This window comes from Gordionus sp. m RMFG-2023, chromosome 1 (assembly GCF_954871325.1).
Source record: "Gordionus sp. m RMFG-2023 chromosome 1, tfGorSpeb1-WG-v2, whole genome shotgun sequence".
Taxonomy (NCBI): Eukaryota; Metazoa; Nematomorpha; class Gordioida; order Chordodea; family Parachordodidae; genus Gordionus; species Gordionus sp. m RMFG-2023.
In genome coordinates, this window is record NC_088775.1 from 69,729,692 (window position 1) to 69,751,383 (window position 21,692).

General features: G+C 30.3%; 1 long non-coding RNA gene across 1 annotated transcript; it reads left to right on the top strand.

The window, feature by feature from the left end:
• The first annotated feature begins 19,787 nt into the window (after window positions 1–19,787).
• On the top strand, window positions 19,788–20,438 carry LOC135931315 (uncharacterized). The gene is made up of 3 exons (XR_010573011.1): window positions 19,788–19,897; window positions 20,262–20,308; window positions 20,360–20,438. It is a non-coding gene; the product is annotated as an uncharacterized LOC135931315 (long non-coding RNA).
• The last annotated feature ends 1,254 nt before the right edge of the window (window positions 20,439–21,692 follow it).

Genomic DNA, 21,692 nt, shown 5'->3' on the forward strand with positions numbered 1-21,692 from the left:
GAACTCCCACAATTGTTAGAAAATTAAAATCCATGAAAAGGTAAATGGCAATTTTAGATTGAACAACACGTTGGTCCTCTATGTGTATGATGCTAGAGCGATTATTAAGTTTGAAAGATTTCTGTAATGATTTTATCATAGGAGCATGTGAAATCATTTTGTCAGAAGATGATTGGAATCAAGTAAAAAGCTTACTAGTGTGCTGGTTCCTTTAAAAATAACAACATTAAGAGTGCAAGCTGAACAATTATGTTTATCGGATTTTTATGGCATATGGTTAAGAAGTCGATTAGAGTTAGGGAGATTAACAAGTTCTTTTTCAAATGAAGTATTAGAAAATACGAAAATAAGAGAGCAACAATATTTACAAAATAGTGTTGTATATGCTTCGATATATTTAGACCCGCGATATCAGGTTTTATTAAGTAGTGAGCTAAAACAAATGGCTATAGACCATCTTAAAGATTTATGTCATACCCAAAACTCTATTATTTACAATACATTGGTGGTTGCAACAATATCTACTGGTTGTAGCGATAACAATGATAATGATAACGATATTGATGATCTGGAAATTTTACTATTAGATAGAGAAAAAAAAATTAAATTATCATCTGATAGAAAGGAGTAAAAAATATCTATTGTATCTTTAATAGAAAAGTTCTCGGAAGTTATGAGAATAAATAGAGATGCAAACATTTTAAAATTCTGGGAGGAAAATTCTTCAATATATCCAGAATTATATACCTTTTCTAGAATCGTCATGGCTGTACCGGCGACACAAGTACAATAATTTATGTATTATAAAAATGACTATCTATTTTAGGTGAGCGTAGAACGTGGATTTTCATCGTTGACTAATTTACGTGGAAATCTGAAGAATGATATTTTAGAAGATATCATGATTGTGCGATTGAATAAAATATTTAAAATATAAATTATCTCATTTCGAATTATAAATGTGTATATATTGAGAAATAATAATAAAAAATGAATGAAAAAAAGTCTTATTTTGAGTCATTATTTTTATGTTTCCTCTGAACCCGGACCCGAACCCTGGACCCGGGTCCTTTTTAAATTTATTACCGAACCCGGACCCTTTTTTTTTGTCGAAGGGTTCACATTCCTGATAATACGGTATTATCACGTTTTAATCGTGATAAAGAGGAATCTTATTTTAAAAGACTTTTTAATTTTATTGTTATTTATTAATTTTCAATGTTGTATTTTTTGGCCTCATAAAATAAGATATGTCTAATATAGGGTATCAATCGATAGCTAATCAATAGATATATTCGGCCAATCTTTACCACATAGGCGAGTGTAGGTCTGGGGGGTAAGGAATATTTTTATCAAAATATATCGATATGACATCAAATAATATTGTGATGGGTATGACTTGGACTGGGCGGGGGGGGGGGGGATAGAGCGAGGGGGGGGGGGTGTAAATAATAATTTATTTGATATGGGTATCAAATAAAAGGTAATTAAAATAATTTTATCGTAATAATAATAATCACTCATAGAGGGTGGGTGTCTTGGGGGGTCAGGAATATTTTTATCAACACAAAATATCGATATGGGTATCAAATAATAGCTAATTATAATATCATTTGACTGAAAGTCTTCATTCTTGGTCTTGATGGGTATGACATGATCTGGGGGGAGGGGTAGGTGGAGGGGGGTGGTAAAAATAATTTTTTTTGATATGGGTATCAAATAAAAGGTAATTTAAATATTTTTTTATTGTAATAATATTAATCTCTCATATCTGGCGGGTTTAGGTCTTTGGGGTCAGAAATATTTTTATCAATACAAAATATCGATGTGGGCATCAAATTAAAGCTAGTTTAAATATCTCTTGATTGTAGTAATTAAAGTAGGCGGGAGGTCTTAGGTGGTGAGATGATTTGCTTATAAAGAAGTGTAATAATTTATAACTGCAACAAGAAAAATTTATAATGTCATTTTAAAATTTGTGAATCGATGGCTTCAAATGTATGAGATATCTGGAACCCATGAAGTTGAATATTTTCGTATTGTCATATTCTTTTAATCGATATTATTTGTTTTTTTTTATCAATATTATAATTTTGTCAATATTATTTCTTTTAATCGATATTATTTGTTTTTTTTTATCAATATTATAATTTTGTCAATATTATTTCTTTTAATCAATATTAATTGTTTTTTATCAATATTTTTTTTTATTATTATTTATGTGGGTTATAAAAACCCTGAAAAAGAAGAATTTAAATATTATTATATTTTTTTTATTCTATTTTCTTTGTGGAAATAAAGTAAATACCAAATTGATACATTAATAAATTGATACATTATATCAATATCTAAGAAATTTCGAAACATATAAGATATAGTAAAATAAGAAATTGGTACCGTGTTAAACACTAGAACCTGGAGGTTAATCGCGGAGAGATTTACATATATTTTTAAGCGAAAAAAAGCTCTAATAAGTTAAAACGGTAAGGCGTTGATAAATTTTCAGATATTGTCAAAGCGAAAAAAGCGCTAATAAGTTAAAATGGTAAGGCGTTGATAAATTTTCAGATATTGTCAAAGCGAAAAAAGCGCAACACAATAAGTTAAACGGTAAAGCGTTGATAAATTTTCAGATATTGTCAAAGCGAAAAAAGCGCTAATAAGTTAAAACGGTAAGCCGTTGATAAATTTTCAGATATTGTCAAAGCGAAAAAAGCGTAACACAATAAGTTAAACGGTAAAGCGTTGATAAATTTTCAGATATTGTCAAAACGAAAAAAGCGCTAACACAATAAGTAAAACGGTAAGGCGTTGATAAATTTTCAGATATTGTCAAAACGAAAAAAGCGCTAACACAATAAGTTAAGCGGTAAAGCGTTGATAAATTTTCAGATATTGTCAAAGCGAAAAAAGCGCTAACACAATAAGTTATACAGTAAGGCGTTGATAAATTTTCAGATATTGTCTAAGCGAAAAAAGCGCTAATACAATTAAAATTTAAGCGAATAACCGCTGTAAAATTTACAAAAATTAGTAAGGCGGAAAAAGCGTTAAAACAAATAAAATTGAAGCTAGTAACGGCTGTCAAATTTACAAGAATTAGTAAAGCGAAAAAAGCGCTAGTACAAATAAAATTGAAGCAAATAAAACGCTGCAGATTTGTAAAGATTTTTAAAACTAGTAAAGCGCTGTTACAAAGGAAATTGAAACGAATAAAACGCGGGAGATTCGCAAATATTTTTAAAGCGAGTAAAACGCTATACAAAAATTATACCAGTAGTGTGAAATTATTAGTTAAATTGTTGAAATTTAAAACGAATTTTACATTAATTTTCGTGAATTAATTATTTGAAACAGAGTAAACACAGAATAGTGTTTGTAGTTTAAAAAATATCATACAAAGAATAGTAGTGACATATAAGTTTTGGCCAGTATATTTATGTATATGTGCTTTATAGGAATATTCACAGTCCTAATCATATCTTATTTCTTAACTCTCCAAGTGATAAAAATTTTTATTATAAAAGTTATAGTTAATTTCTTGTGAATTGATTATGAAAAGTTTGAAATTCATAAAATACTGGGAGATCCAGTATAATATTCTTGGAGCACTTGTCATTTTAATAATATGGATATGTAGTTTAATTTTTGGAAGAAGAATTAGAAGTAGTAGGAATGTAAGGATTAAAGGCCAAACATTGACCATCGACGGACATAATGGAGAAGAAGATGTGATGGGTAAGGTAACCCTGTACAGGAATTGATCAAAGGATGGACTGATAGTAGCCTAGGAGAGTTGAATATAAATGATAGGATTGATAACACGCAAAAAAGAGACCGTTATAGAGGGTCGAGATATAACAATCAATTGGGGCCATATAGATGGTCAAGAGAGAATTCGCAGGGAAGACGAATGGAAATAAAGCCGGGTTTTAATCCACGGGGAAGAGAACATCTAAATTGTTATAATTGTGGAAAGCAGGGCCATATGGTAAGAGATTGCCAAGAAACGAAATGTTTCGAATGTGGAAAATTTGGACATGTAGCGCCTTATTGCCAGGGTAAACGTGATAAATTACGTTGTGCGGGGTGGACGATTTGGGGGAAGAATGCATTGTTGCCAATTTCAATACAAGGGGAGGTTTTCCACAGAGAGATATGGCTCAAATTGCTCCAAATGTAAGAATTCTTGAAAGCGGGAAAAAGGATATAGAAATATCCAATTTAACGGAGAATAAAAGTTTAAATAATATTTGTTTTCGATGCCGCAAGGAAGGACATGTGGCGAGATAATGTCAGTATTTGTGATTATATGATAGCAAAAGATATACCACAAAGGTCGAGAAGCGGTGGGTCAAAGAAATGGAAAAATTTAATTATGGGAATAAAAGGGAGAAGTCAAAATGTATAATTATGATCCAAGAGGAAATAGTGCATGATCCTTGCCCTAGAATATGGATTAATTTGAATGGGAATATGGTTTGCATGTTATTTGACACCGGGGTAGCTATCTCTGTGATGGGATATGAGAAATTTCGGAGTATTTGGTCGGAGGGAATGATTAAAAGCGAAGACATCAAGATCCGGCAGTTGGATGGATCAGAAGTAGCCGTGATGGGAAGAGTAGAATTAAAAGTGATGTTGGACAATAGAGTGGAGATATTGGATTTATGGATAATTAATCGAAGAATAGAGACCGTATTGGGATGGGACTGGATCACGCGAATAGGTCCAGATTGTAATTTTTGGGGTATATTTGCTTGGTGCGGTATATTTGTAACTATTGAAAGAGATGAGAGAAATCAATATATGAATTATTGGTATAGAGATAAATTACCTGGAATTGAGACCTTTTTGGGGGAAGAAAGGGGTGGAAGAAGAGATATCGTGGGGAATTATAGGGGAGAAATCGGGGGGAATTCTAGGGGAGATATCGGGGGGAATTCTAGGGGAGAAATCGGGGGAAATTCTAAAGGAGATATCGGGGGGAATTTTAGAGGAAAAATCGGGGGGAATTCTAGGGGAGATATCGGGGGGAATTCTAGGGGAGATATCGGGGGAAATTTTAGAGGAGATATCGGGAGGAATTATAGGGATTGTCGCGACTTTAGGAGAAAAGAGGGAAGAAAGGATGCTGAAAGGAAGGAAGAAATTAATGAAAATGAAGAATTAGAAGTAAAACTAGATGAAGTTCCAAAGGGTGAAACAAAGTTGCCGAAAGAATGGTCGGAAAATGATGGTATGAAACAAGGAAATACCAAAAGAATATATAATCAAGAAATAATAATGAAGGAGAAAGAGACAGGGCGACAAAAAGACGAGGAATTTCGAAATGAAGAAATAGAATGCGATAATAAAGGTGCAAGAGGGAGTGCAAAGATTGGTGAATAATTATAAGGAAATCTTTGAAGAAAGTTTGGGATGCCTAAGAGATTATGAGGTAGATATCAAATTGAAGGAGGGACATGTACCAAAATTTTGTGCGTTACGGCGAATACCGTTTGAATGGCGAAATGAAGTGAACAAGGAATTAGATCAATGGGTGCAATAAGGCATAGTATGTTCTGTAGAAGTGAATGGGCGACACCATTGGTACCGGTGAAAAAGGCCAATGGAAAGCTCCGTTTATGCGCAGATTTTTGGGTCACGTTAAATCCGTGGGTGGTGGAAGTGAAATATCCCTTGCCGCGAATTGAGGAAATATTAGCCAGTCTCAAGGGAAGTATATATTTTTCAAAAGTGGATTTTTCAAATGCCTACCTACAATTGCGGGTGAAGCCAGAGGTGCAGCGTCTATTGGCCATTACTACGCCGAAGGGATTGTTTGCGTTCTGTAGATTGCCATTTGGACTTAGCGTGTCGGCTCCGATTTTTCAACGAACAATGGCAGCTGTTTTCCAAGGTCTAGAAGTGTTTTATTACATGGATGATGTATTAGTAATTGGAGAAACTCCTGAACAGCATGAGCAAAGATTGGAGGAGGTTTTCAAAAGAATCAGGGATAAAGGGTTGCGGGCAAGGGCAGAAAAAGTGTATTAGGAGTGTCTGAGGTTATATATTTGGGTCATAAAATCAATGGAAAGGAGATTAAGCCGTTGGACAAAAATATGGCGAGCATAACAAGCATGTTGAGACCTAATAATAAAGTGGAGGTACAGGCTTTCTTGGGAATGGTAAACTATTATCACCGTTTTGTGGAGGGTTTTGCCCGGATAGCGGCACCATTATATAAATTATTAAAAAAGGGAGAAAAGTTTATATGGCAAGATGAGCAGGAAGAGGCCTTTGAAGAGTTGAAAAGTAAAATCGGAAAAGAACCTATCTTAGTATGCTTTAATAACGATTTGGAAGTCATATTGTCCGTGGATACTTCAAATAGGGGTGTGGGTGGAGCCTTGCTTCATTACATAGACGAACTGGAGAGACCTATTTTGTTTTTCTCGAGAATTTTTAAAGCAGCAGAGACAAGGTATTCAGTAATCGAACAGGAGGCCTTGGCGGTTATTTTTGGATTGACCAAGTGCCGGGAATACTTAATTGGAGGCAGATTTATAATCTACACAGATCACAAACCTTTAGTCCATCTTTTCAAAAAGGATAATAAGGAGCTGATGTTGTCTCCTCGTTTACAAAGATGGTTATTACTGGTTGGCAGTTTTGATGTGCAGGTGAAATATAGGCTAGGAAGGGAAAACTATTTACCTGATATTTTGTCTCGATGTGGGGCGGGAGAAGATGGAAGCGAAATAGGATCCGAAGAAGTGGAAGAAAGGAAAGGACTAATTCGAGCGATAGCGAAGATAGCTAGAGGTGGTCCCGTGACTTGGGAGGAACTAAAAAGAATCACCGTGAAAGATCGCGAACTAATGAGAATTAAAAGGAGCGTTAGGGGAAAGAGACCGTGGAGAGAGGGAGATAAACATTTTAAGTGCATAGAAAAAGAGCTGGCCATAGTAGATGAATGTCTGGTCCGAGGACCGAGGAGTAGTACCAATGAAATTGAGAGGCGCAGTGTTATCTATGATACACGCTGGACATCAAGGGATTGAGCGAATGAAGCAATGGGGGCGTGAGTATGTGTGGTGGCCTGGCATGAATAAGGAAATTGAAAATATTTGCCGAGGTTGTTTGATGTGTAATTCATGGGCCAGTATGCCTCGTAAAGACAAAGGGAGCATATGGCCGAAAGTAGTACGACCTTGGGAGAGAATCCATTTAGATTTTCTCGACTTTGTAAACAAGATATATCTCCTGGTGGTTGATGCTTTTTTTAAATGGATAGAGTACGAAGAAGTGAGGAGATTGACAACTCAAGTCGTGATAAAAATGTTAAAAAAACTTTGGGCCCGATTTGGAGTACCTAATATAATAGTTTCGGATGGGGGTCCGGCCTTGGTCAATTCAAATTATTTTGTGAGGAAACAGGGGGCGAAACATGTTTTAACGCCGCCATATCATCCAAGCTCGAACGGCCAGGCAGAAAGAATGGTAGCACGTTAAGAGCTGGTTAAGAAAATCAAAGTATGGAGGTGGGGAAATTTGGATAGCCGTAGCCTATTATAACAACAGTCGAAAGGGAAAAGAACAGTCTCCAGCAGAGAAGTTTTTAGGGCGGCGAATCAGGATATTATTGGATTTATTAAAACCGAAACTACATCAAGAGGTGGAGAGAGAGATAACGGAGAAACCTGAATTTATGGTGGGACAAACCGTGTGGGCAAGAATATATGGAGGTACAAGAAGGTGGGAGTCAGGGGTGATCATAGAAAACATTGGAAATAAATTAAGTCGAGTAAAATTCTCTGAAGAAAGAGAAGGAATAAGGCATCGGGACCAACTAAAAAGGGGACTGGAGCCAGGAAGATTACGATCAGGTGTTTGAAGCAAAAAAAGATTACGATCAGGTGTTTGGAGCAAAATGATATTATAGGGCATATTATATGAAATTAAAATGAAATATATATGTCTATGCAACAATACCATGAAATAAATATATATATGTAACGTTTTTTTTAAAAAATATCGAAATTAGTATATCCAAATTAATCATAGATTCATTGATATAATTTTTAACATTGTTTAAAAATTCTTAATATACCCAAATTAATTGTAAATTCATTGATATAATGTTTAACATTGTTTAAAAATTCTTAATATACCCAAATTAATTATAAATTCATTGATATAATATATAAAATTGTAGAAAATCTCATGTTGGGATAATATGTATCTTAAAGTAGCAGTGTAATAATGTTCCAATTATATAATTTTTTTTTTTATACTATTGATAAAAAAAAATTTTTCCCTCGCTCATTTTTTTTTGTAAAGAAAAGCATTATTAGCACATTAACCATCATAAATTAAATAACTTATGATATTTTAAAAAAAATGTTATTTGGTGATGCCCAAAAATTAATTTGTCAAACAAATTGGTAAAAGAGAAAGTTAATAAATCATGGAAATGAATAGAAATTGGTACAAGATTGTATCTTTTTGGAGAGAGAATAGAGGGGTGATGACAGTTGGAGAAAAGAACAGATAAAGATGTTTTTGAAGAATGTTATTGGAAAGAATAAAAGAAGAAGGAGTATCCAAATTTTTATAATTTTTTAAATTCGCTCATAAAAGAAATTATTAATTATTTTCCATAAATTTTAGTTTTAAAGAGAATTTTTTTTGTAATTATAAAAATTGTACCTTTTTTTTTATTAGAATGACGGGTATTCATGAATGTATATATTGGGAGAATATCACAATTCGAGTTAGTATCTTCAGGGGCAGAGTTGACACGGAGGGAAATCGTATACCAGGATCGAGACCCGATCCCAGACCCCAGAGAAATAGGCAAACTATATAATTATTCAACGGAATGGGTCATGGATCCGAGTTACCTCAGCCCAGCCATTCGGGTTCAAGTACCTTACGGAATATTCGGTTATGTTTCATCTGCGGAGCAAGGAATCATTTGCAGGCTCGATGTCCCCGCGGGCCCCGCCATGGTTATACGGGATGGAATTATAGAAGAAATTTGGTACGGTCAAGAAACGATAGAGATAATGGTGGGCAAATTCGAGGGACCTATTCCGTTCGGACTGCGTTACCAGCAGTAACGGATGCTGGGGGTTTACAAACAATGAGTGGAACGGCGAGAGTTGAGCAACCCGTAACCTTGGAAGTGGAGCGACCAGTGGCGGTGATAGGACCGTCTCAGGAACAGGCCCCCCTTTCGAATGATCTAGGAGAATTACTTGGAGAATGGCCGATGTTAGATCTATAGGCCGATGAATTGGAACAATTATTCCAAGAGCAGTAAGAGGAAATTTAAATTATATATTTTTTTTAAACCAAGATTAATGATAATATTGTATGCGGTATAATATTTTTCGCGTTAGTTAATTTTTTTTTATGGGGGACATGTCATATTCTTTTAATCGATATTATTTTTTTTTTTTTATCAATATTAAAATTTTGTCAATATTATTTTTTAATCGATATTATTTGTTTTTTTTTATTAATATTATAATTTTGTCAATATTATTTCTTTTAATCAATATTATTTGTTTTTTATCAATATTTTTATGTGGGTTATAAAAACCCTGAAAAAGAAGAATTTAAATATTATTATCTTTTATTCTATTTTCTTTGTGGAAATAAAGTAAATACCAAATTGATACATTAATAAATTGATACATTATATCAATATCTAAGAAATTTCGAAACATATAAAATATAATAAAATAAGAAACGTATACCAAACGGGGGTGTTGTATTTTTTCAATTCCAGACTCTAAGAGATATGTTAAAGTATTATGAATTATTCAACGGAAAATTTTACATTAATAACGAAACTGAATTTTTAGAATTGTCTTGGATCTGTGTCAAAATATAAATTAAAACTACATATTTAAAATGTCATGAAAATATTTTTAATTAAAGTCAATTGAATTGAAATAAATATTTTACAAAATTATTTGTTATATTAATTAATGGATGACAAATTAAAAGCAGTTTCAGTTTATGATCTTCCATATATGTTTCCCAAATTACAATGAGATATTACCAACATATATATTGACCGAATGCTTATCTTTATGCACAAATATTGATTTTTTGGATTTTAATTGCATTATTAAAAAGTTAAGATGTACTTGGTACCAAACCAAAATATTAACGATTCTATTAACAATTTTTTTAGCGCTACTCAGGGAATTAACGAATCGTTTTTAAACTGTTCTCTAAGGTTGTCTAAACATAATAAACTGTATGGCTATCCTAATGATGACCGTATAAAAGAAAAACTTAGGGTGTATAGCTCGATAACATTAAACGTAAATTAAACAAAGATATTAATTTAACTTTAGACGAAATGCTACAATTAGGTACAAAATTTGATAATTTTAATATTAAACCAGCTGATGATATTGTAAATTATGTTGACAATGATAAAAAGTTTAATAAGAATACAAATACTAATAACACTGTTGACAATAAACATAAGAATTCAGATAGGTTTTCGCGTATTCAAAATATTTTTGACAACACTTTTCCTAGATATAATTATAGGAATGAGAATAATAATTATGATAAATCGATTTGACACTAAAGATAATTTTAGAAACAATTTTAGGCAAAATTATGATAACAGATATGATAATTATAATGATAGGAATAGAAATTACAATAATAATTTTAGAAATTATAACAACAATACAAAATTATAACAATAATAATAATTTTAGAAATTATAACAATAACAACAATAACTATTTTAGAGGTTATTATAACAGTAATAATAATTATCGGTCCTACCAGAATAACAATTATAGGCAGTATGATAAAAATTAGAATAACTACGGTATTAACAACACATGGCATGATAATAACCAGAGAAAACAAATACAATACGACGACCAAAATCGATATAACAATAATAATTGCAATATGAATATTGAAGAAATCGTTACAGTCAAAGTCGACACTGCCAAAAGACAATAATGATAATGATTTTAACGTCAACACTCTGAGAACACGCATAATGATAAAGATAGTGCTTTTATAGCTACTTTAAAATTAAATGATGTTATTACCACAATGCAAGTGATACAGGATCTAAATTTACTATCATACCTCATAATATAGCTATGAATTGGCACAACAGTAACTAAAAAAATCCAAGCTGCAACTTACAGCCTACGACGGAAACTTAATCGAGATTATTGGGACAACTCAAATCAAAGTAAGTTATAAAGGTATCATTAAAAATTTAAAAGCAGTGATTGTTGAATCAAGGAAAATGCATTATCTGGGCGTTCATGGATTAACTCCTTCAAAAATATCTTGAACAAGTTCATAACAAATAATGGCATTAATTATATAGATTAAAAACTATGAATCCAAAATGACACTAACCAATTAACAAAGCAAATGTCAAACTATACTTAAGATGAGATGCCCAATCTAAGGACGTATGCCCTATGCAAAGATTCATGTTATGGGCAAAGAACTCAATAGATAAATACAAGAAAAAATTATCGAGCCGATTAAAGGTGTTAGATGGGCAAGTCCTAAAACCGCCGTCTACAAGGATGATGGGAGCATTAGGATTTGCGCTGATTTTAAAGACATTATAAACCCTGCTTTAGAAGATTACAAATATCCACTTCCACGAAGAAATGATCTAAAAGCCAAACTTTCGGTAGGAAGGAAATTTACTAGATCGATTTTAAAAATGCTTTTCTACAGATTCCCATTCATAAAAGTTGCAGAAATATTTTGACAATATCCACACACAAGGGATACTACCAATTTATCAGACTTCCTTTGGAATAAAGACTCATCTGTTATCTTTCAACAAATTATGGATGGTGATATGAAAGATGCCATATTTTATATTGATGATTTACTTATAACTGGAAATAACGATGAAGTCATTTAAATAACATCAAAAAAGTATGCGAAATAATAATGTTATATGGTTTAGTACCCAATTTTGCCAAAAGCTTATTTTTCAAACGTGAAATTCGTTGTTTTCTGGGTCATGACATTGACTCCAAGGGGATTCATGCTAACGATGACAAAATTGAAACAATAATAAACATGCCAGAACCAAAATCAGCTGCTAAACTTTTCTGGGTGGCTGGCTACTATATAAAAATTTTAAACAACTTTGTTGCTGATCCTTTATACAAATTGGTCAACAAAGAAAAATGGGCATGGAATTTAAAACAATTTAGAGCTTTTAACGATCCAAAGACATTAATTAGCTTTCCTCCAGCTTTGACTTATTTTAATCCTGAATTGCCCATCGGAATTGCAACTGATGCATCTAAATGTGGTTTGGGAGCTCTTTTATTTCATACTGAAAAAAACAGCAAAGAAAAACCAATAGTTTTTGCGTCAAGAACCTTATTAAAATCCAAAATGAATTACCAATATTGAGCGTGGCTCTCTCTATTATGTTTGCTATAAGGATGTTCCAGGAATACTTAATTGGGACTAAATTTACAATAATCACTGACCATAAATCTCTAGTCCATATTTTTACCAAAGGACTTAAGGACAACAGTACTATTAGAGAACTGCACGGGCTGTCCGTAGCCCGACCTGACCCGAGCCTCGGGTTCGGACATCAAAAAAAAAATTTTCGGGTTCGGATCGGGTTGTAAAAGCTGTCCGACCCGAAAACCCGACCCGACCCGAAAATAAATAATAATATTAATATCTTAAATAGTCAGTATAATTTATAATATTAATTATAAAATCATATTAATAAATATTTATCACATTTTAGGATTAAAATTTCAATCATATTAACATGTCATGTCATTATTAATTATTATTTTATAAACCTAACAACCGGATACCAAACTATTTTATCACTAAATTGTGTGTTTCCCGTGAATTACAAGATAAGACATATTTTATGTGCTAAAGATAAGTTTTATTCATTATTTATTATTTATCTAGCTTATACATTGTCTTTTTTAACATTTGTTTTAAAAAATTTCCATATAAAATTTAAGATTGGGATTTGATTCAGGGGAACTTATTTCTATAATTTAAATTTCACTACTATAAATGTTAATCATCCTAGAAATTAAAAAATATTATATAAAATTGGTAATGATATTCTAAGTTACACTTATATATAAAATATAATCTTTACTTATTTCGTTTTGGTATTATTATTTTTTTTATCTATCTACCTTAATATGAGTTGTAAATTTTCCAGTTAATTTTGGTTGTCAATATTTTAAAATATGGCAGAAAAAAATTAGGAAATTAATACAAGATTCTCAAAGAAAATAAGATGTATACTGTGATATGTAAAATTTAAAACATGAATATTAAAAAGAATCTGTATCTGTATCTTTTGTCAAGAAAATGAAAAAGATACAAGATTCTTTTCAGAATTAAGGATCTTAGATACAGATATTAGTATCTTATTAAAAATGTCAAAATATACTGAGTACAAGATATAAAGGGATCTTGTATCATGTATACAAGTATTCGCAGTACTGCCCAACTCTGTTTATTTCAATCTAATTGATTAAAGTCATTTTAAATATTTTTTTTAGATTTTAGACACAGCCATATTAAAAAAATTATCTCAATGGATGCAAAATTAAAAAGAATTGGTGAAAAGATTAAGACAAAAGAGTATGAAGTAGGGGAGAATCTTAATGGAAAATCCGATGTATGGAAGAAATTTTCATTTATATATGATGAAAATAAAGAAAAGCTTAATTATGTCATTTGATATGCAAATCTATTTATGTATATAATTCATTAACAACAGGTTAGATATTTATACATAAAATATGATCTTATTAAATTATTTTAGGCACAAATCAACTTAAAAGACATAAATGTGTATATACAAATACAAGTACAACAGCAGAGAGTAAAAAGACACAATTAACAATTGATAGTCTTTTTGGTACTGATCCGAAAAAACTCAAAAGTTGTACAAAATTGAAAAAAGAGTGCACAAAGGTGCTTATTATGTTTTGTGGACGTGATTTGAGACCATTTGATACAATTTATGGGGAAGGCTTTGTTGATTGTTGCCAATATTTTGCCAAAAGTATTTTAGCTCTTAAATTCCTGGCTATCCCTGCTTCGTCGGCTAGCAGTGAAAGGGCGTTTTCAGCTGCTGGTAGGGCCTTCGAGGAGAGAAGGACTCGTTTAAAGCCAGATAAACTGGACGCCTCTTTATTTATATATCATAATTATTCACTTTGTGATAATTTTGATAATGATATTGATGAGGTCAATATAACATAATATGTTCATTATATTTTTTATATATTTATTAACTTTTATATCATATCTATATTCGCATATGATGCTTATTGTATTATATAATCGTTATAATTTTTAAATTCGCTTGTATATTAATCGTTTTATAATATTTTTTACAAATTTAATAAAATGCAACTTAATATATATCTTGAATAGATTATGGCCGTCAAATAAACTTTTATTTAAGGTGGCTGAACTGAATTACACATAAATTTTTTTTTGGTTATTATAATATTAAAACCTAAATTGCAAAATTTTATTAGGGTCGGGCTCGGGTCGGGTTGGACTAAAAAATGTGTGCTCGGGCTCGGGTCGGGCTCGGGTTGCGAAAAAATTACTTTGCAGTTCTCTAAGTACTATGTCCTTAAGACTTCAAAAATGGAATATAACTTTAGGAGGTTATGATTTCAACAAAAAGTATAAGCAGGAAAAACAATTTTAATCCTGAATCCTGATTGTCTCTCAAGATTACCACAAAAAGGTAATGATGAAGTTGTGAAAAATATTACAATAACAAATGACTTAGGGGATATACCTATAAACTTAATATGTGACGAAACTTATAAAGATATTGAAATTGAAGGGCATTTGGGAGCAGGAAAATCAAATCCTTAGCCAAAGATACATGTGGTGATCTGGTATGAATAATGACATAGAGATGGATGTAAAAAGTTGTGATGACTGAAATTCATATAATGACAATCCTAAAAAAATACAAAAATCATGGGTTTCGGTAACTAAACCATTTAAAAGGATACACATAGACATAGATTATGCGGGCCCGTTTTTCACAAATAATTTGGTTGATAATAGTCGATACCTATAGTAAATTTTCAATTATTGTTCCTGTCAAAAATATTACAACTGAAATTACATTAAGAGAAATTTTTAAAGTCATCTCGCTATTTGGCATACCTGAAACTATAGTTACTATATGATTTTAAGAAATTTTGCAACGATTATGGTATCAAACATATGCTTACTACCCCATACCACTAGCAGTCTAATGGCCAGGTGGAACATATGGTGAGAACGTTTAAGATGCACATGAAAAGAAATATAAAGATTGATTTAGATACTCCACTTGACAAATTCTTATTACAGAAACACACAAAATGATACAACAGAAGTTGCGCTTTCTAAAATAATGTTTAGAAACATTGGAATTAAATGGGACCTATTAAAACCGCTGGAGCAAAAGGAAGATAGAGATAACATAACATTATCACGTAATGGAACCTCAATATAGGAGATTTATATGGTATAAAATATTAGGAGATGATAAATGGGGTAAAGGCATGGTCACACACAAAGAAAGTGACATGATGTTTAAAGTTAAGACAGATAAAGGTATTATAAGAAGACATTTAGACCAGTTAAGAAAAAGAGAATATTATAATGCATTCTTAAATTATGATACTAACTCTAAAAATTCTTTGGGAAGTGTGGACATATATAAAAATACCATAAATAAGGATAAACTAACCTCAATTACTAAACCAATTCGTATAAAACAAAAACTTGTTTATTTAAAAGATTATGTAATTTAATATATAATAAAAATATAAAATAAATAATTAACACTCAAACGGGACAATAAATTAAACATTAAAAATATGATATAATGATCTTATTGATTTGCCATTCCAATATTCGATTTATTCAATTGGATTCTATTCTATACATTATTCCGTATTCCATATATTATTCCAAATTTCATATATTATTCCGATAATTCATTTATACTAATACCAATTTGATCAATTATTTTTCCTAATTATTTATAACTAATTGATGATGATAACAATTTTGAAAATTGATAATATTAACACCGGAGTACCACAAGCAAGCTTATATGACATAAATACGATAAGGATAACAAAAACGACTTGGAAAAACCAACGTACAATCAAAAAAGATTTGGACAAACCAACGTATAAAATCAATGCGATATGGAACATCCAAAACAATGAACCATTTGGTCAGCAAGCTCTCGATGATAGCTTACACGAAATTATGGAAAAGCTTCTTAGAAGAGGGAGAATGTTGAATAATTAAATTTGCTTGACCTTAACTTTAATTTTTGTTATTTTTATACTTTTATTTTTATTTTTGTAAAACTAATTTTATAGTTTATTTTGGAAAAGCTTTTATGTTATTCAAATTTGTTATATTAAAATATATATAAATACATACCGATGATATTTTGTAAAAAAATATATAATATATTTTAGAAAATAATATAATAAAAATTTTTATTTTCCATTACCATATTAGCAAATATTATAAACCATATATTCATACATATATTTCCATAATATCAATGATAACTATATATGTTCCACATTATATCTTCATTAATTGTAAGGATCCTACATCTTCATCCACAACTTAAAGTTTCTCCTAAAAAATATCTGTCTTTGGTCTTCATCAATCTTTACCATGTGGTGTTCCCTTTTCTAACATCAACTCTACTCCCACCAATCAAAATTTCTGTCTCACAAAAGAGCGTCAATATTAGCTGCATTGGTGCCATTGATTTCACCTAGAGTATCAATATCGTTTTACTAGCACCGGACCATCAATATCGGCGGATTTTCCCCCTGAGTACCCATATCGCTTCCATTGTTGATAAATCTCCCAACAGAGTGTTTGACAGATATCTTACTAGAGTATTCTTTTCGATTCCCTTGTATGCTTGATTTCCCACCGGAGTATCAACCTCGATAAATTATCCACCGGAGTATCAATCTCGATAGCATCGGGGTATCGTTATCAAGCCCATTATAGTTGACATTATGCTTGAATAACCCACGGAGTCACCGTTATCCTAGAACTGACCAAGATCGCTATCATCTTTAGATGGCCCACGAACTCACTTTCCGAGCTGGCAAATAGATCGCTCTCATCCTTAGATGGCTCATGATGTCACTTTTATCCGAGCTAGTCAAGAGATCCTTGGATGGCACACAAGATAATCCATATTCCTACATCGCACAAGAAGTCATAATTAGTCCTTTAACCCAAATATGGCTACATCTGGCTCACAGATGTCCCATTAGTTTTTGCATAGGTCACGTGATTTGAAAGTCCAACGTCCCATTGTACTTATAAAATTATGTTTCAATTAGCATAGTCAATAGTAATAATTCATAAATCCAATCTCCATGCAATTGTCATTTTTATACTTAAAAATCCCTTGTTTTTCTATATTCCCAAATTCAGTAAAATTTTGATTATCTCTATTTGTTTCAAGGTCATATAAATAATCAATTTACAAAAATTACCATATTTCCATAAATAATAGGTTATACAATATTTTCATCAATCAATTTTTCTGTCAGCAATTATAATAATTCACTACTTAGTTTATACTACATTTACATCTATGATTGCGCCACTATAATAAATGGGATAATTTACATGTCACATGGGATAAATCATAAATTCATTTATTTATGCAACCATCATTATTCATAGATATAACAATAAAACCATATTATTAGTCAGATATATAATATAATAGAAGTTTCTACATTCTAATAATGTTAGACAGTTAAACATTACCATTCAATATTATGGATACATGATATTGGGTGTTAAAACATATCTAATTAACAAATATACTAATTCATAGTATATAAAATATAATAACATATATGTATACTTATATTTCCATAATATCAATAATAATTATATATGTATAATTTCCATATTACTAAACTAAGTATTCTTAAATATTTTTTAGATTCTACCATATAGAGTGAGTTTGGTGTCAAAATAAAATATTTCCTGTAAGCTAATATACGTGGTCTCAGGGTTCAGAGACCAGAAAAATAATGACTAACTTAATAATATAGAACTATATAAGAAAATATTTAATTTTATCTGCATTTGTATTAAATTATTTATTCTTGTAAATTGCATTAATATGAATTGTTTTAACCAATAGTGATTATTATCCTTATATATAAAAATGCAATATTTATAAAATTAATTAATAAATATAATTTTATTTTCTTTAAATTATATATATTCATATTGTTTAAATGTGCCCATAAGCTATTAAATATTATCAGGGCAAATATAATTTATTTTAATTTAACAAAAATTAGGTTTGGACAAAGGATAAATTTTTATATTTAGTAGGATGAGTGTTTATTAAAAAGAAATTATTTTTCTTCCTGTTTGTGCACATTATGGGTTAGCTAAGATACAAGCAATGGGGAGATTCAATAAGGACAAGAGTTAGTGTTTATATTAAATCAGGAATAATACTAATTTTTTTAGACAAAATACATTGATAAAATCTAAAAGACAAGCCAATTAGTATCTTTTCGTTTTTACTGAACTATGCGGTTCAGATTAAGTTTAATTCAAGATCGTGCATCACGTTAGCGATCAGCTTATGGCTAAAACCGGGTTCAGAGATTTTTCATTGAACCCTAACCCGATTCCATTTTTTAGAAGGAGGGTTCACATCCCTGCATAAAAATTAAATAAAGTTTGTTTTAGGCAGGGATTTAAACCGAACCTGAACCCGGAAAAGAAACCCGGGTTTTTGATAAAAAAAATCTGAACCCGAATCGAACATGAACCCCATTTATGAAATTTTTAAAACCCCGAACCGAACCCAGGAATTTTTATGAACCCGGGTTCAAGCGGGTTCAGTGTATTGTTTAAAATCATATATTAAGATATTTGTATAATTGTAAAAACAAATATTAATAATTTAATTGAGATTTTATAATATTATCATAAAACCTTTTAAGTGAAGTGATAATAAATTTCAAACAACTTAATCATTTACGTCATTTATTAATTTTTTTAAAAATAATTTTTAAAGATTCCTATTGGAGTGTTAAATAAATTTAACAATTAAATACATCAGAGACCTGCAAGCCTCGCCCTAAGCCCGGCCTGGCCCGTTTTAAATTTTTTAAATATACCCGGGCCGGGCTTAAAAAAAATTTATCCAGGCCGGGCCGGGCCTAAAAAATTTTTTTAAAATATATCCGGGCCGGGCCTAAGATTTTTAAACCCGGGCCGGGCCTTAATATTTTTATAAAAAATTTTACATGAGTTATTGGTTATAAGATTATATTATATTATAGTTATGATTAATATAATATTGGGTGATGGTTAACACTACCTAACACCCACAGATCGATCTAATTATTAATTTCCTGAAAGATACCGGAAAACTCCATTTTAAATTACTTAATATATTTTAATATCTAAAATTTCAGTGCTCCACTAGTCATTTTCAAATTGTGTTAGAAAACTTAGAAGCTAGACTTAGAACAGTATGTATAATTATTTAAAATATATTTTAAATTTCTTAATATATTTTATTATCTAGAATTGCAGTGCTCCACTAGTCATTTTCAAATTGTGTTAGAAAACTTAGAAGTTAGACTTAGAACAGTATGTATAATTATTATAAATATATTTTAAATTACTTAATATATGTTATTATCTAGAATTGCAGTGCTCCACTAGTCATTTTCAAATTGTGTTAGAAAAGTTAGACTTAGAACAGTTGTGTTAGAAGAATAGTTTAGAAGTGGATATATCCCATAAACAGATTTAAGTAATAAAAAATTCTATTTTGCTAATAATTTTATCTTACTGTAAAATTAAATTTAAACATTGATAAAATTTTTAGAATAAATGATTTCAAAATTTGAATTATTCTCTTTAAATAAAAATGTACATTGATATTTTTTAGCTTCATATATTAGTTTATAAAATCTATTTCAAATTAGATTGAATCTTTTTGTAAATATTATAAAATTTTAATAACATACTTTTTCTTATAACTATAATATTCAGTTTAAATTTATTATAATAAATAAATATAATAATTTCAATCTACATTATTTAATAAATATTGATATTAGATATTTATAATCAATGTAAGATATAAATAATTAATTAATATTTATTATCATTAGAATTAGTGATACTCAATCAATCAATTTTAAGCATTCAAGAAGCTAAAGTAAAAATTAATATTAAATATAAATCTTATAATTCATATCTAAATTTTTAGAATATTTCCAAAACAATCAATAAAAGGAATATCATGGCACAAAACACTAAAGATATAATTGACAAAATTAAAAATAATATTTATTCTTTTAAAAATACTAATAATACTTTAAAATCTGATATTTGGACTAAATTTAAAATAATAATAGATAATAATAATAAAAAAAATATTGGCTATATGCAATGCATAAATTGTTCAAATTTATTATCTTATAATTATAACCATGGTACATCACATTTAAAAAGACATAAATGTGATGGTAAATCCATGAAAATTAATAATTTTTTTTTTACACCTGAAAAACCCACTTATAAATGTAATATGAAATATTTAAAACAAAAATTTATAGATCATTCCTTAACACTTTGCGCAAAAGATATTAGACCTTTCGAAATGATAGCTGAAAATGGGTTTCTTGAATTCAGCCAGGCTCTAGTCGATGTTGGGGCAACATATGGTAAAATAGATATCAACTCATTAATTTCACATCCCACCACTCTATCACGCCACCTTAAAGAAAAATGTAATAAAATAAGAAGCATTTTGGTTGATACTATTGCCCCAGTAATCAAGAATCGATTTATGGCTGCTTCCACTGATATATGGTGCGATGACCATAAAAAGAACTCGTTTATAACAGTTAACATGCACTATATATCAGATGACTGGAAGTTAGTGAAGAGAAACCTATTTACCGCTAAATTTAAAGAAGTGTCTAAGACTAGCCAAGTAGTTAAGGATGAACTATTAAAAAATTTTCATAATTTTAGTTTTAACAACGATTTTATTAATATAATTTTTGTTACAGACCAAGGTAAAAATATTATAAAAGCATTGGAGTTAAATGAACGATTAAATTGTTCTTGTCATTTATTAAATACAATTTTAAGAAATTCATTTAACTCCAAATATTTGGAAAGTAATGCCCCATTAATAAAATCAACAATAGATAATACTAAAATATTAGTGGGGCATTTAAAACAAAGTAATAAATGCCAGCATTTAAAAGCCCTTTATCAAGATATAGAAGTCCGCTGGAACTCTAAATACAATATGCTCAATTCTGTTTATTCTCAAAATGAAGAAATTAAAAAAGTTCTTCTAGAACATGGGGGATCGGAAAAGTATTATATTATAGACTTTCCGATCCTTCAGGATCTAGTCAACATTCTTGAGAATTTTAACAGAGCTATTGTTGAGTTACAGTCGGACTCTTGTACTCTTTTTAAAGTGGTAATATGGTATTATGAACTTCTTGAAGTTTGTAATACCTTTCAAAGCGAAAAAAGAGAAATAAAATTGATATTACTTAATATAAAGCATTTTTTAATTG